This window comes from Strongylocentrotus purpuratus, unplaced genomic scaffold (assembly GCF_000002235.5).
Source record: "Strongylocentrotus purpuratus isolate Spur 01 unplaced genomic scaffold, Spur_5.0 spur5_contig_856, whole genome shotgun sequence".
NCBI classification, from domain to species: Eukaryota; Metazoa; Echinodermata; class Echinoidea; order Camarodonta; family Strongylocentrotidae; genus Strongylocentrotus; species Strongylocentrotus purpuratus.
This window is the reverse complement of record NW_022145564.1, coordinates 387,368-401,376: the sequence shown is the minus strand read 5'-3', so window position 1 is coordinate 401,376 and position 14,009 is coordinate 387,368.

Genomic DNA, 14,009 nt, shown 5'->3' with positions numbered 1-14,009 from the left:
ACTGAAAATAAGTTGTGACATAATAATCTTTCTCCAAAAATGAAAAATGTTTTAGGAAATATCAGGAAATAAAATGAGTGAAAAAAATAAAAATAAAGATACAATGACGTGAATTTTAAAAAGGGTGAACGGAAACAACATAACAACTAGTGAACTATTTTATAAGTCATACTAATGTCCGAAAATCTTTCTCTTTGTCTCCGATCTCATCACGAAATCGTCACAGAGTTCATCTATGTTTACACTGTCCAGGATTGTCTGATGTGCATTGCAGATTGCTACTTTTGTGCTTCGCGCTTAACATTTAGCTCGTTGCTTTTGATGCTGCGTCTTTGCATTTGGCGCACTGCATTTCTATGATATGCTGTTGATTGAACAAATTGAATAAATTCATCAATTCCTGATGAAGCCGTATGAGCGAGAATTCAATTTATTCTTGTCTCATATACGGTTGTCTTATTAACTTCGTATATAATGTATGTATTATGAAAATGAGATAGCAAAATGTGTATATTGATGGTCATCTTGCGAGTAATAACAATTAACTACTCTCATCGGACTCTCATCATTAATTTTTCTCTTCATTTAAAAAAATAATTTTATGGTGAATTATTGGGGGGGATGATTGTACAGGCCATCCCCCCCACCTGAAATATTGGGGGGGGATATATCCCCCCCATCCCCCCCGGGATCGACACCCATGATTTTGTACGATATGCAGCGTTGACATTTCAGTTGAGCACGGCGGTCGTGATGATATTCGGAAGCACGTTGGGATCAAACGGCACACAGACATTGCGAAGGCGAGATCTTCGGGCAAGAGTACCCTTATGACTTATTTCACCAAGCAAGGGACGAGCGAGGAAGAGGATGTTACCAGAGCCGAGCTTTTCTTTACTGGATTTATAGTGGAACATAACTTGCCAATAGCTGTCGCAGACCACGCTGGCCCTCTATTTCGGAAGATGTTTCCAGACTCGAAAGTGGCTTCTACGTATGGTTGTGCAAGAACAAAAACTTCAGCAATAATTGGTGAGTTATCGAATGTGACTGCTTCAGCTATTGCCGATATTGCTAGATCATTTCCATTCAGCTTAGCTACAGATGGTAGTAATGATGGTGGTGATTCTCAGCTTTATCCTGTCTTGATTATGTACTATGATGACAGCGCTGGGGTTGTGAAGCAAGGTTTGCTAAGTTTGCCCGCATGCAAACAAGATTCCACAGGAGTAAACATCTACAAACTGCTTCATAGTGAGCTTAATGACAGGAAAATTCCATGGGGAAATTGTGTGTCCTTTTGTGCGGATAATGCTTCTGTCATGTTGGGCAAACACAAAGGTGTTGCTGCTTATATCCACAAAGAAAATCCAGAGTGCTACATCATGGGATGTCCATGCCATATGATCCATAATACAGCCAAGAAGGCAGCTCAGGCCTTGCCAGTTGCATTGGATGACTTTCTCGTTGATATCTATTACTACTTAGACAAAAGTAGTAAACGTATCAAAGGAGTTAAAGCACTGCAAGAACTCTGTGATGCCCCTACACATAAGATACTGAAGCATGGCGCAACAAGATGGTTGTCACTTGGCCAGTGCCTAGACAGGCTGATAGAACAGTGGGAGCCACTTCGCCTCTTCTTCAAAAAAGAAGTGCAAAGAAAAATGAAACCAGTGAAAGCCATAACATTGAGGAAGAAGAACGCTGTTGTTGTATCTACTGGAACTGCAGGATCTAAAGCTACAATTAGCTCTCGTGGGGCAGGAGTTCCCGCTACCCTTAAGTTAGCCTCTGCCTCAAAACAGACAACAGGGACAGCATCAAAATCAATGGTGAGAGCAGGTAGCAGCACCTGCCCTTCAAGTTCTTCTACAGGCAAAGGAGGACCCAAGTTAAGTTCTGCTTTTGCCAAGTCTGTTGATAAAAGCTCAGCAAAACCCTCAAGTCAGAAGCCTACACCTTCCTTGGCTGCACCTACTAGCTCTCACCTCAAGCGTAAAGGTACTCCGACCTCTTCTGCTGCCAGCAAACACAAGTGCAATCAGCCTGCAGCTAGCAGTGCATCGTCCTCCCACACCTTGCAGGAATCCAGAGAAAAACGTGCCAACAGGATGTTCTTGTCACCCCAAACCAAACTCTATTGCTTCTTCCTTCGATATGCAAACAGGCTTTTTGAGAAGGGGAATCTTCTGCTCCAAAGGGAAGAACCTTGTATCCATCTCCTCCACAGAGAACTCAATGGACTACTGAAGGATATCTTCATCCGGTTTTTGAAACCATCATCAGTGTCATCAGTTGCTCTGTTAGAAGTACCTTACTCTGACAGAAATCATCAGAAGAATGATGAGGAACTCATGATTGGGAAGGATGCCAAACTATACATAAGAGAACAGAGAAGCCTAGAGAAGTCAACCTTCACTCTGAGTGAGTCAGACATCCAAGGTTTCTTCAGTGCTGTTCGCTCGTACTATGTGAAAGCCTGTGCTTACATCTTCAAAACCTGGCCTCTAGATGATGAATTAGCAAAGCATGCTCAGGTGCTGGATCTCAAGCAACACCAAGAAGTGGGGTTTGACTCTGTGGAGTTTTTCGTCAAGAAATTCCCCTGTCTGTTGGGTGACGGTGATGTTGACAGTCTGGAGAGTGAATTTGCCCACTACCAGGCAGACACCTCCATAGCTTCAATTGCTACTGAGACAGTAAGAGTGGATGAGCAGTGGCATCGGATTTCTCAGCTCCCAGATCCCTGTACTGGTGCCAAGATGTACCCTACTTTGACCAAAGTGATGAAGGGAATCTTGGTCATTCCGCATTCCAATGCATCATGTGAGAGGGCATTCAGTATCGTGAGAAAAAACCACACCGAATTTCGGCCAAACTTAAGTGTTAAAACCTTGGAAGCGCTGCTGATTGAGAAGCTCGCCCACAATACCCCTTGCTTCAACAGAGAATACAGCAAAGAAATCATCAACAGGGCTAAGAAAGCCACAAAACTGTCACTTAAAGCTGCCTGCACTAGTGCCAGCAAGTAAGGTAAGAAGAATATTGATTATCTACGTCAAAATTCATCTTCTACTGTCCCCTCAATTTTTAAAAATGTATATTCCAAAAAAGTGCCTATTTAATAAAAAAGTGGGAATTATTTAACTAAATACACATGTAAAATGCTCCAAAATAAGGCTCAGATCGCACCAGAGAGCATCTAGAAACCCCAGAGCTTCCAGGGCCCTAAGGCGGGCCCTGGACCCCGCCGCATGGATCGAGCGCTACGCGCTCGAGATGTGCGCTACGCGCACATTATTTGGTGTCCTAGCAAATCCTCCCTATTTCTGATTTTCAAAAGTTGGCATCTCTGTTATGAACTTATGATGAGGGTGATGATGATAATGGTAACGGTAAAAAGTTGTATTAGATAAGTTTCAGTTTTCAAGCTTCTGTCCTGTCTCTCCCTCTCATTCTCTCCCTTCCTCTCTCCCTTTCTCTCTGTCTCTCCCTCTCATTCTCTCCCTCCCTCTCTCCCTTTCTCTCTTTCTCTCAACTTTTTTCTCTCTCTCTTTCTCTCTGTCTCTCAACTTTTTTTTCTCTCTCCCTCTGATGGCAATTATGATGATGATAAATGATGAGACGATGGTGGTGATGATGGTGATGGTAAAGAGTTTTTAAGCTTATGTCCTGTCTCTTCCTCTCGTTCTCTCCCTCCCTCTCTCCCTTTATCTCTCTTTCTCGTTCAACAATTTCCCCTCTCTTTCTCTCTATCTCTCTTTCTTACCCTCTCTCTGTCTCTACGCTCCCCCTCTCTCTCTCTCTCTCTCTCTCTCTCTGTCATTCTATCTTTCTATTTATTGCCCCCTTTTTCTCTTCTCTCTATCTAAATTCTCTCCCCTCTCTCTCTCTCTCTCTCTCTCTCTCTCTCTCTCTCTTATTCACACTACATATTTAATGTGTCTTCTTTACTCTTTACAACTAAGGACGTCTAAGACCCTGGACTAACTTTGCCAACCCCCTCACCCCTTTCATATATCCTTTCAGTATCAATCAAAAGATGAGAGGTCGATTACACAAATACTTTGAAGAATGAGATGAAGCCTCAACATTTCTCGGGTCAAAATTCTACATTTTAATTCCTGCCGTAGTAGAGAAGCAAACGTAACAAGACCAGTATATCGCTGACAGCTGCCATAATTGGTTGCATGGGATGAAAACCATTGCTAAAAACGATTTTCCTACAAAAATATCTGCTTTGGGACATCGTTATCGATCAGTTGAATGAGGCGGGTCAGAGGTCAGATGTCAAAGGTCGAAACATTTAGATGCCCTCACCACCAGCAGCGCCTAGTAAGATAGAAAGAGACACAAATGGACAAGGTTTACAAGTCAAAATATTCTGTGAACCCTAAACAAGCCCGCATTATTAACATGCTGAGTATCCCCACTGCCATGTGGGAAATAAATACTCAAAGATCATAGGGCGAGGAGTTTAAATGTTCTCACCACAAGCAGCGCCTGGACAAAAAAGAGAAAAATTACCGTGATTAAACAAAATTAGTACGACGAAAAAAAAATACATAGAGCCCTCTTCCCCCATTGAGCCCTCTTCCCCTCCACGTCACTGTTTATTCTCGAGAATAAAAAGTGGACTGGAACAACTTTTAGATATTAGCTTTAAAGGTACTATGTCCCATTTGCAGGCCAAAAAAATGAAAAAGTTAAATTCCAACTGCATTTGAAAGATAATACTAATTTAGAACTTCCCTAAAAAAGGTAGGGCTTGAAAATATCTTCAAGTGGGAAAATAATGACTTTTAGTTGTCAAATCGACTTTAGGGTTATAGAGCCCAAAAGTAATAGTCTTGATTTTCAGACAATTGTACCGAATGGTCATACGTTTTATGCTGCGCAAAGATTCAATCAGTTTAATCTTGGCCATCACAAGAAGTGGGTTATTGATGTAGACAAATGCTCATTTACCCTTTACAACTCTTTTCGTGTATGTTATTACCAAAGAAGAAAAAAGGCCAGTCAGTCACTCAATAGTGTCTGACAGTGAAGTCTAGCAAGTAAACGGGTTTCCTTGCATAATTGAATATGAGGACACTGCTAACGTTTAAATTTTCACAGATAGGACATACATGACATATTCATAATTCCTGCAAAGTTCTACAGAATTTGAGGTTGGCTGCAAAAGGGACATAGTACCTTTAATAATGTCACATCATCAAAAAACATAACTCGGAACAAATTAAGTTTACACATAACAAATAACAACATTTTGTACGAGTATGAATAGTTTCTGGATAATATAAGAGGTTGACAGCTGAGCTTCTTGGGCCATGTTATACGGAAGAATGGTTTGGAAAATCTTGCACTGACTGGAAGAATCGAGGGAGGAGGAGTAGGGGTAGAAGGAGGATTCTGTGGATGAGTAGCTTAAGGAGTGGGATTTTTTAATGTGGAATTGATCTCGGGGAGAATGAATTACTTCATAGAATATGGGACAGAGAGTTGTGGCACTCCATGGTCGCCAACGTCTCAGGACATGGCACGTAGAGAAGACGGAAGTATGAATAGTTTTAAATTATCAACTGTAAACTTTACGTTGAGTATTACGGGCGTTAGACGTATTGTCCTCTCGGAATTGACTGACCCATGTCACGTATGAATGACGTCACGTATGAATCGGACAGAATGAAAATGTTAAGCATGGATGGTACAATGATTGAATAGAAGAGTTTTCTTACCGGCGCAGAAAGCGAACTTTCCATTACGGCGAGAGCACCAGCAGGTCTGGTCTGAGCTGAACTGGGTTTCACAAACTATAAGAATGATTTAAATACACAACAACCTTATTGATCCGTTTAAAACGTATTGAAACAGAATGAAAGGCGTTCAATAAATACTGAATTGCATAACCAGTCACACAATTTCAATACTCTATAACCTTGTAAAAATATTAATACACAAATCCAAAGAATTATTAGTGTATTAAGATTGAACGCATCACGATAAAAATCCATTTGTATTAGCCGACTATAAGATAATATCAGACATTCACCCAACAATTTCACAAACGTTAGGCTTGTGATCTGACAACATTTCATAAGTATAGTTCCCAATAGTTTAATAACTTCCTTTATTATCTGAGATCTGCTTTTGCACAAAAATCAAGCTTCTCTTTAGATCTGTTTATCCCAATTCCCAACACATCGACGCATCATAGATTATTGAAGTGTGACGTCATCAAAAATCTATTTCTTCATTTTTTCTTCATTTTCCGAAAGTGCATAACAAATATGTCTGAAGGTCAAAAACCAATTGAATATGTTAAGTATTGGCTGGGATATGACCATCTGAATAAATAGATTTTTTATAGGAACTCAGTGTTATATTGCTCGGGTTCATAACATTACGAGCCAGAGCAATATAACACTGAGTTCTATAATAAACAACGCCATCTACGACGAGAGCCGGTGACGCTTGCAGTACGGTCTTCCTTGTTTGTATATTTTCTTTTACTTTCTTTTGTTATTCATCTCTCTTTGTTTACTCATGGAACAGAAAACTAATCATGAACAGCATCACCAGTTAAAGGGAACTCAATAATGATATTATCTTACCCTTGTACTTCCTCATGCTCTGTCCCCTCTTCTCAGCCATGAAGTAATCTTGGAGGACTGGATCTCTCTTGATGAAATCAACCTCAGCTTCTTCTTGATCGAAAGCTGCAGCTAGGACCACCAGGGCCATCAGAGCGATCATAACCTTCATCATGATTGGTTCTTGGGGTTTAAAGAATTATAAAGTTTGAACACTGGTCAAGCAACTTTAATGTAAGAAGGAACGCGAACAGAGAGAAGCTCTTGGTAAAGGCGATCATAATGCTATAATGTTATGATTAATGAGGTAATGAGTTCAAAAATATGAAAACAAATGAGCTCAATCTTGCTGGAAATCGCAAAATGTAACCATTTCACACAAATGTCGATATAGAGGATTCGGACTGCACAATTATGTGGCATAAGTTGGTCCTATTTGAAGTATAAAAGCATTCCCAGGTCGAAACTTTGATACCAGTTGAAACCAGTAAGATTTCCAACTGGCATCTACTGGTTTGAACTGGTCTCAACTGGTACCAGTTGAGACCAGTTGATACAATTTGGAAAACGTGAGTAGAAAAAAAAAACAGTTTGAATTCGGACAAATAGAATACCAGTTGTTACTGGGACCATTAGATTGGTTTCAACTGATACCAGTTGCCTACTGGTTTCAACCGGTTTTGCGACATGGGTTTTAAAGCAATAATTTTCATATTACTTCGCCAACTTCGATGAGAACACATCAGAATAAAATTAATGGAAAACTCACTCCGAATTGGCAAGAAGAGGAAAAGCATTTCTATGTCGCTGCTATCACATTCAGTACAGAAACAGAAAAAGTACCAATGGCCTCTTTTTCCCACAAAGTGATGACAAAATTATCAACAAATGTTGTAACAACATTGAGATGGCGGTTACTTACTTTGAGGTGTTTGTCGAGTTGGTGAGAGAAGGAGATGTGACTTCAGTCTTCTGTTCTTGCTGGATCTGCCTAAGTCTTGCTGGAGTCGTCTTTATATACTGCTTCAAACCACCACCTCGACCACCATCATCATCACCATCATCATCATCATCATCATCATCATCATCATCATCATTCACGCATCCTCTAGTCATCAATGCACCGCATAGCTAAGATGTAACGTGTATTTATAAATATCCCTGGCGAAAGAATACGTGGTGTAATCGCTAACCGCACTCAATTATATCAACACCCTGAAAGCGTTCAAAGATTATACTAATAAAGCATTTAATCATATTTCATTATGGTGCCGAATAATGTGTTTGGAATGACGTTTCTCATGATAAGCTTCATCTCGTCTGACATGGTTTGATATTATGACAACGGCTGATTTTTCTTTACCGAAATAGCGAATCCACATCAGATATGCATACTTATAAACTAATCAAAAGTTAAACAGTATAGAATAATCTAATTGTAATGACTTTGCACATGACACGGTCGCATTGTATGACGTGTTTAGATTTGATTTTGACAAGAAGTTCAAGTTGATCACCTTTCCGTAAACGTTGAGTTAACTTCTCTCGTCATACCTGTCATGCCTATCGTATTTAAAAAATGACATATTCATGATCCTGTCACGATTTCGAAATTTGCAATCAACGTTAACAGTGCTCTTTAAATATTCAAACGTCTGTCGAGTGAAATGCTTAATAATTACACATGTGCATCAATACACACGTGGTATCAAAGAGATAAGAAGGGAATGACAACATTATCGTCGTCGTCGTCGTCATGGATTTATCCTGTTACAGTTTGTATTAATTAGTCACATACCTGAGGTCTTATCACGAATGGACAACAAAACCTGGTTCATCAGGCAACACAAATTGAGTCGATCATTTAATCATTAAGATGAAGAAAAATAATAAAACACAAGGAGAAAGTGTTTATACATAATGGACGGTTCAGTCTTAATCAAAGTTTCTGAATTATCTTAAAATACTAGAACGACGAGAAAGAGGTCATTTTATAGAGATCTCAAGATTCATTAGTTCTTGAGATAATTTTTGTTGTTGGTAGTATGATGATGCGTAGAATATGATGATGATGATGATGATATTAGTTGAAGGTGACGGGCTGAAGGAGTATATAAGGAAGAGTCTTCTGAAGGCTTAGTCAGATCCAGCCAGTACAGAACATCTCAGTCTAATATCTCCTCATTTACCAACTCCTACAGTAAGTAAACAAAAATACGATTGCAAAGAATTTAATATCATAAATTATCATTTTTTTAAATAAATGTAATGCTTCTTTGGAGAAATTTCAATAGTTCAAACATATTTGTGGCTTCAGGAGTATGAATCAGGAGAGCTTGGGTCTTTGTTTCTAGTTCATCGTGACTGTGCTATGGACCAGTGATGGTCTGGTGGTAGAGTCGCTGCCCGGCAAGCAGTAGATGGCAGGTTCAAATCCCACTAGTTCCAAGATTTTTTCTGACTTATTTTTCAATTACAGATCGATCAGTCGATCTTATTTACTGCGTGTAAGCCACAAATATGTTCAAATTATTATCATTATACCTGTTATTATTCGATCCTCCAGTATTACTTATGTTGATTACGACATAGAATTCATTCTTTTCTTTAAATTTATTCCGATGTTTTCTCATCAAAATTAGCCATGTAATATGAAAATGATTGTTGTGCAATGCTTTCAAAATGCAAATAGGAGCACATTTTGATGCCACATATCTGTGCAGCCCCATTATATTGACCATTGTTTGTGCAGAGTTTTCATTATGCAATATCCAGCAAGATTGAGATCATTATTTTGTCACATTTATGACCCCAATACCGTTTCAATCAAAATTTCTTATGCAGTTCCTCTTTATATTACAATAGCTTGACCAGTGCTCAAAATTTATAATTCTTTAAACCCAAAGAACCAACCATGATGAAGGTTCTGATCGCTCTGATGGCCCTGGTGGTCCTAGCTGCAGCTTTCGATCAAGAAGAAGCTGAGGTTGATTTCATCAAGAGAGATCCAGTCCTCCAAGATTACTTCATGGCTGAGAAGAGGGGACAGAGCATGAGGAAGTACAAGGGTAAGATCATATCATTATTGAGTACTCTTTAAATGGTAATGTTGGTCATGATTAGTTTTTTGTTCCATGAGTAAACAAAAAGAAGAAAAATAACAGAAAGTAAAGAAAATAAACATACCTCGAAGAAAATACTACTATATATTATCAATATCTAGCGTTTTCCTGCAGCAGTTCTGCAAGCGTCATCGAGCTCTCGTCGTAGATGGCGCTGTTTCTTATAGAACGCCAGTGCCATTGATTAGGAGAGTTTGGCCAATTCAGTTCGAGTTGGACACAATTTGGCGACTACTGCTTTGTTGGGAAAGCACAAAACGGGTTAATGAGGTTGTTGTTTATTTAAATCATTATTTCAGTTTGTGAAACCCAGTTCAGCTCAGACCAGACCTGCTGGTGCTCTCGCCGTAATGGAAAGTTCGCTTTCTGCGCCGGTAAGATAACTCTTCTAACTTAATTAACCCAATCATTTTTACCATCAATGCTTTTTATTTTCATTCCCTCCGATTAATACGTGACGTCATTCTGATTGCGTCATTATGCGTCAGTCAATTCCAATGGGGCAATATACCATGCACGCCCGTTATTCTCAACGTAATGTTTACACCCTTACCAAGTTTTGTATTTTGTTTAAGTATCTGTAAAATGTATTTGTTCTAATGTATGTATCTTGATAATGATATCAGAGCTTTTATCTATCAGTCCCCCTTTCATTCTCGAGTTATGAAAACAAACACAAAACACACATCAAATTTACAAGTGGTATTAATGACCTTGTTGTTAAAGGTAAAGACCAGTATTGGAAACGCCCCAATTTCAAAAAATGAAATGGAAGCTCTCATTACCAATCATGTGAAAGAATATGTTTTGACTAATACATGATGATAAAAAATTTGCCGGGAAACCGCCTACTACCGCCTACTAATTCATATATTTGGTAAATTTGTTTCTATCATGGTCTGTGAGAGATATAGTGTAGTCCCATGTACATCTTTCTGTGTATAGTGCTTGTAACTTTACGAAGAATGGGCCAAATTTCTTATCATTTTGATGATTCCAGAACCTTGCAGATGCTAGATGCTAGATGATCAACCTTTTCTGATCGATTCCACAACGTTTCTTTCACAATGCAATCGCATGACCGTTCTTTGCGGATACATGTTATAGTGTGTTTGGCTCCTCCATATCATTATTTCATTCTCTGTTTCCATTTGGAACCCCTCTCTCTCTCTCGTTTCCATCCCCACCACTGAATGCGTTTTGAGGAATGGGGATACAAATAATTTCCTTTATCATTATCCGGTTCTAGATGAACATAATTAGGGACTTTTAGATTTGCACAACGACAATGTAGATTGCTACGATCGACGTCCTTTTAATGCACTGCTTTGAGTGGACGTCACACGTATCAGTCCACGCAAATCTAAAAGTCCCTAATATTGTCTTTGATGTTAGGTGACGTAGAGGGGAGGGAGCAACATGTGGGAAAGGGCTCGCTCCGTTATTTTATATTGATAACATTATTTCGTATTCTTTGTCGTACTAATTTCGTTTAATCATGATATTTTTTCTCTTTTTCTTCTAGGCGCTGCTGGTGGTGAGGGCATCTAAATGTCTCGACCTTTGACATCTGACCTCTGACCCGCCTCATTCAACTGATCGATAACGATGTCCCAAAGCAGCTATTTTTGTTGGAAGATCGTTTTTAGCAATGGTTTTCATCCCATGCAACCAATGATGGCAGCTGTCAGCGATATACTGGTCTTGTTATGTTTGCTTCTCTACTACGGCAGGAATTAAAAAGTAGAATTTTGACCCGAGAAAATTTGAGGCTTCATCTCATTCTTCAAAGTATTTGTTTTATTGACCTCTCATTTTGTGATTGATACTGAAAGGATATGTGAAATGGAGAGGGGGTTAAAAAAGTTAGTCCAGGGTCTTAGAAGTCCTTAGTTGTAAAGGGTAGATAAGACATATTAAATATGTAGTATGTATGAGAAAGAGAGAGAGAGTGAGTGAAAGAGAGGCAGAGAGGCAGAGAGAAAAAAGTTGAGAGAGAGAAAGCGAGGAGAGAGGGAGAGATAAAACGACAGAGAGAGAGAGAGAGAAAGAGAGAAAGGGAGAGAGGAAGAGAGAGAATGAAAGGGAGAGGCAGGGATAGAAGCTTGAAAACTGTGAAACTTATCAAATACAACATCTTTTTTGTTACTATTACCATCATCATCATCACCCTAATTAAAGTCCATCACCATCATCATCATAATCACCATCACAGGGAGAGAGAGAGACAGATAGGGAGATAAAGGGAGAGATGAAGGGAGAGGGGAAGGGAGAGAATGAGAGGGAGAGCTGGGATAGAAGCTTGAAAACTGTGAAACTTATCGAATACAACAACATTGTACCATTACCCTCATCATTATCACCCTCACCATCAGTTCATAACCATCACCATCCTCATCATCAAAACCATCATCACCACCATTAATATATTTCTCATAGCCTAATACATTTTGCATAAATCTAAATCTTCTGTCCCTATGTTTCACATCATAATCTTAAAACAGCTCATATAATACATTGTTTTAACGACTCATTGTAACAGATGAAATTGAAAATCCATCATGTTTGATATAAGGAATACAACAAACATATTTTGTTAATCTTGATGACATTTTATTATGAAATGTTAGTCATTCAGCATTTAGTAGAAACCGCCTTCACACATCTGAGTGCACTTTGAGAATCAATTAAACGCCCCCCCCCCCCCCTGCACACTCGTATTTATTATACACACTATACATGTATTTATGTATACCATAAAGAATTTTGTATGATATAAATTTTACATTTTCATGAAGGTTTTACATCAATTACCGCCATCATATCTACACTGCAAAATACAAAAGGCCTGCATCGTTATATGCTATTGAGAATCCATTTCATACAATATACTATAATCTAATAAACCGTGTCTGTGAAGGACTTGATAAATATGGAAAAATGTCATCATATTCTAAAATTGGAAGCTCTATAATCAAGAAACACATCTCAGATATGATAGCTATGATGATACTAATAAAGATTTACTTATAAAACTTGTTAATAGGTTATTTACAGGCGGAATTCATTTATGATTGCACATCTCAATTTTGTGTTAAAGGTAATACATGTATCGCTTCACAATGTATAATTCCAGACGTCAGCTAACACGTGTTCAAATCAAATCTTGATAACACTTTGATATCTATCTAACCTATTTTACAAGCAGTTACTAAGGAACATGTACATCAGCAAGTGAATATACAACACATTAAATTACACGATACCATTGTTAGCATCATAATATAGTCAAGTCTGTCTTTTAAAGGTAATACAAAGTTTTGGGAAATTTTGAAAATTGGGTGGATAGTGAATCTTTACAATTTTGATATATTTGGATATCCCTGTGGATGTATTATAAGCACTAAAAAAATTAGTCCCTAAAACACTTCTGTTTTCGAGAAAAATTGAATATAAAAATTTACCGGTGCTCCCGGTAAATTTGGATAAATTTCAAATAGCGCCTATTTATGGCCGTACAATGGTAGCTGCGACCATGGAAATCTCAGAATATGTAGTTGTGATATATAATTTCCAAACGGGAATAGCTAATCGGTCGATTTTAGTTAAGAAACATTGGTTCAAAGCTAAATTAATAGCTTGACCTTGAGAGGGAGCTATACAACATAAAGAGTTTATTATTTATAATTTCTTAACTTCAAACTCGATTTCAACCGCGACAACCGATCAATGAATATTGTAGGAACGTATATGCTCCCAATATTTTAATTTGAACCGAATTCATGACCCCGTACCAAAACTTTGTAATACCTTTAAGGCAACCCAAGGGAAACAGGAGAACAGGCCACTGTAGACAGGTGATCCTTTAAAGACATGTTCTTCAACACGCATTTCCCTTTTAGATGGAATCAACGTGGATGACCACTATAGACAGGTGACCCTAGTTTATAGAGAGTTGGCCACTACGACAGGTTTCACTGTAAATTGACTCACAGAACATGCATGTTTACAAATAATCAAAGCATTCTTCAGAATATATTATAATTGTATTACCAATACAAGCACCTGACATACTATAACTACATGTGTATCCTGAATTTTAAAAATAATTAGATGATAATTCCACTTAGAAAATTAATTATTCCACAGTTTGCATAAAAATAATTTGTTACTACCTCTTGTTTCCTTCTTTGTTCTTTTTTGTTTGTTTAAAGGGCCATCAAACCTTTTTAATGCGTTCATATGAAAGCAGAACAATTTTGAGAAGCATAATCGCAAAAATAAAATAAAT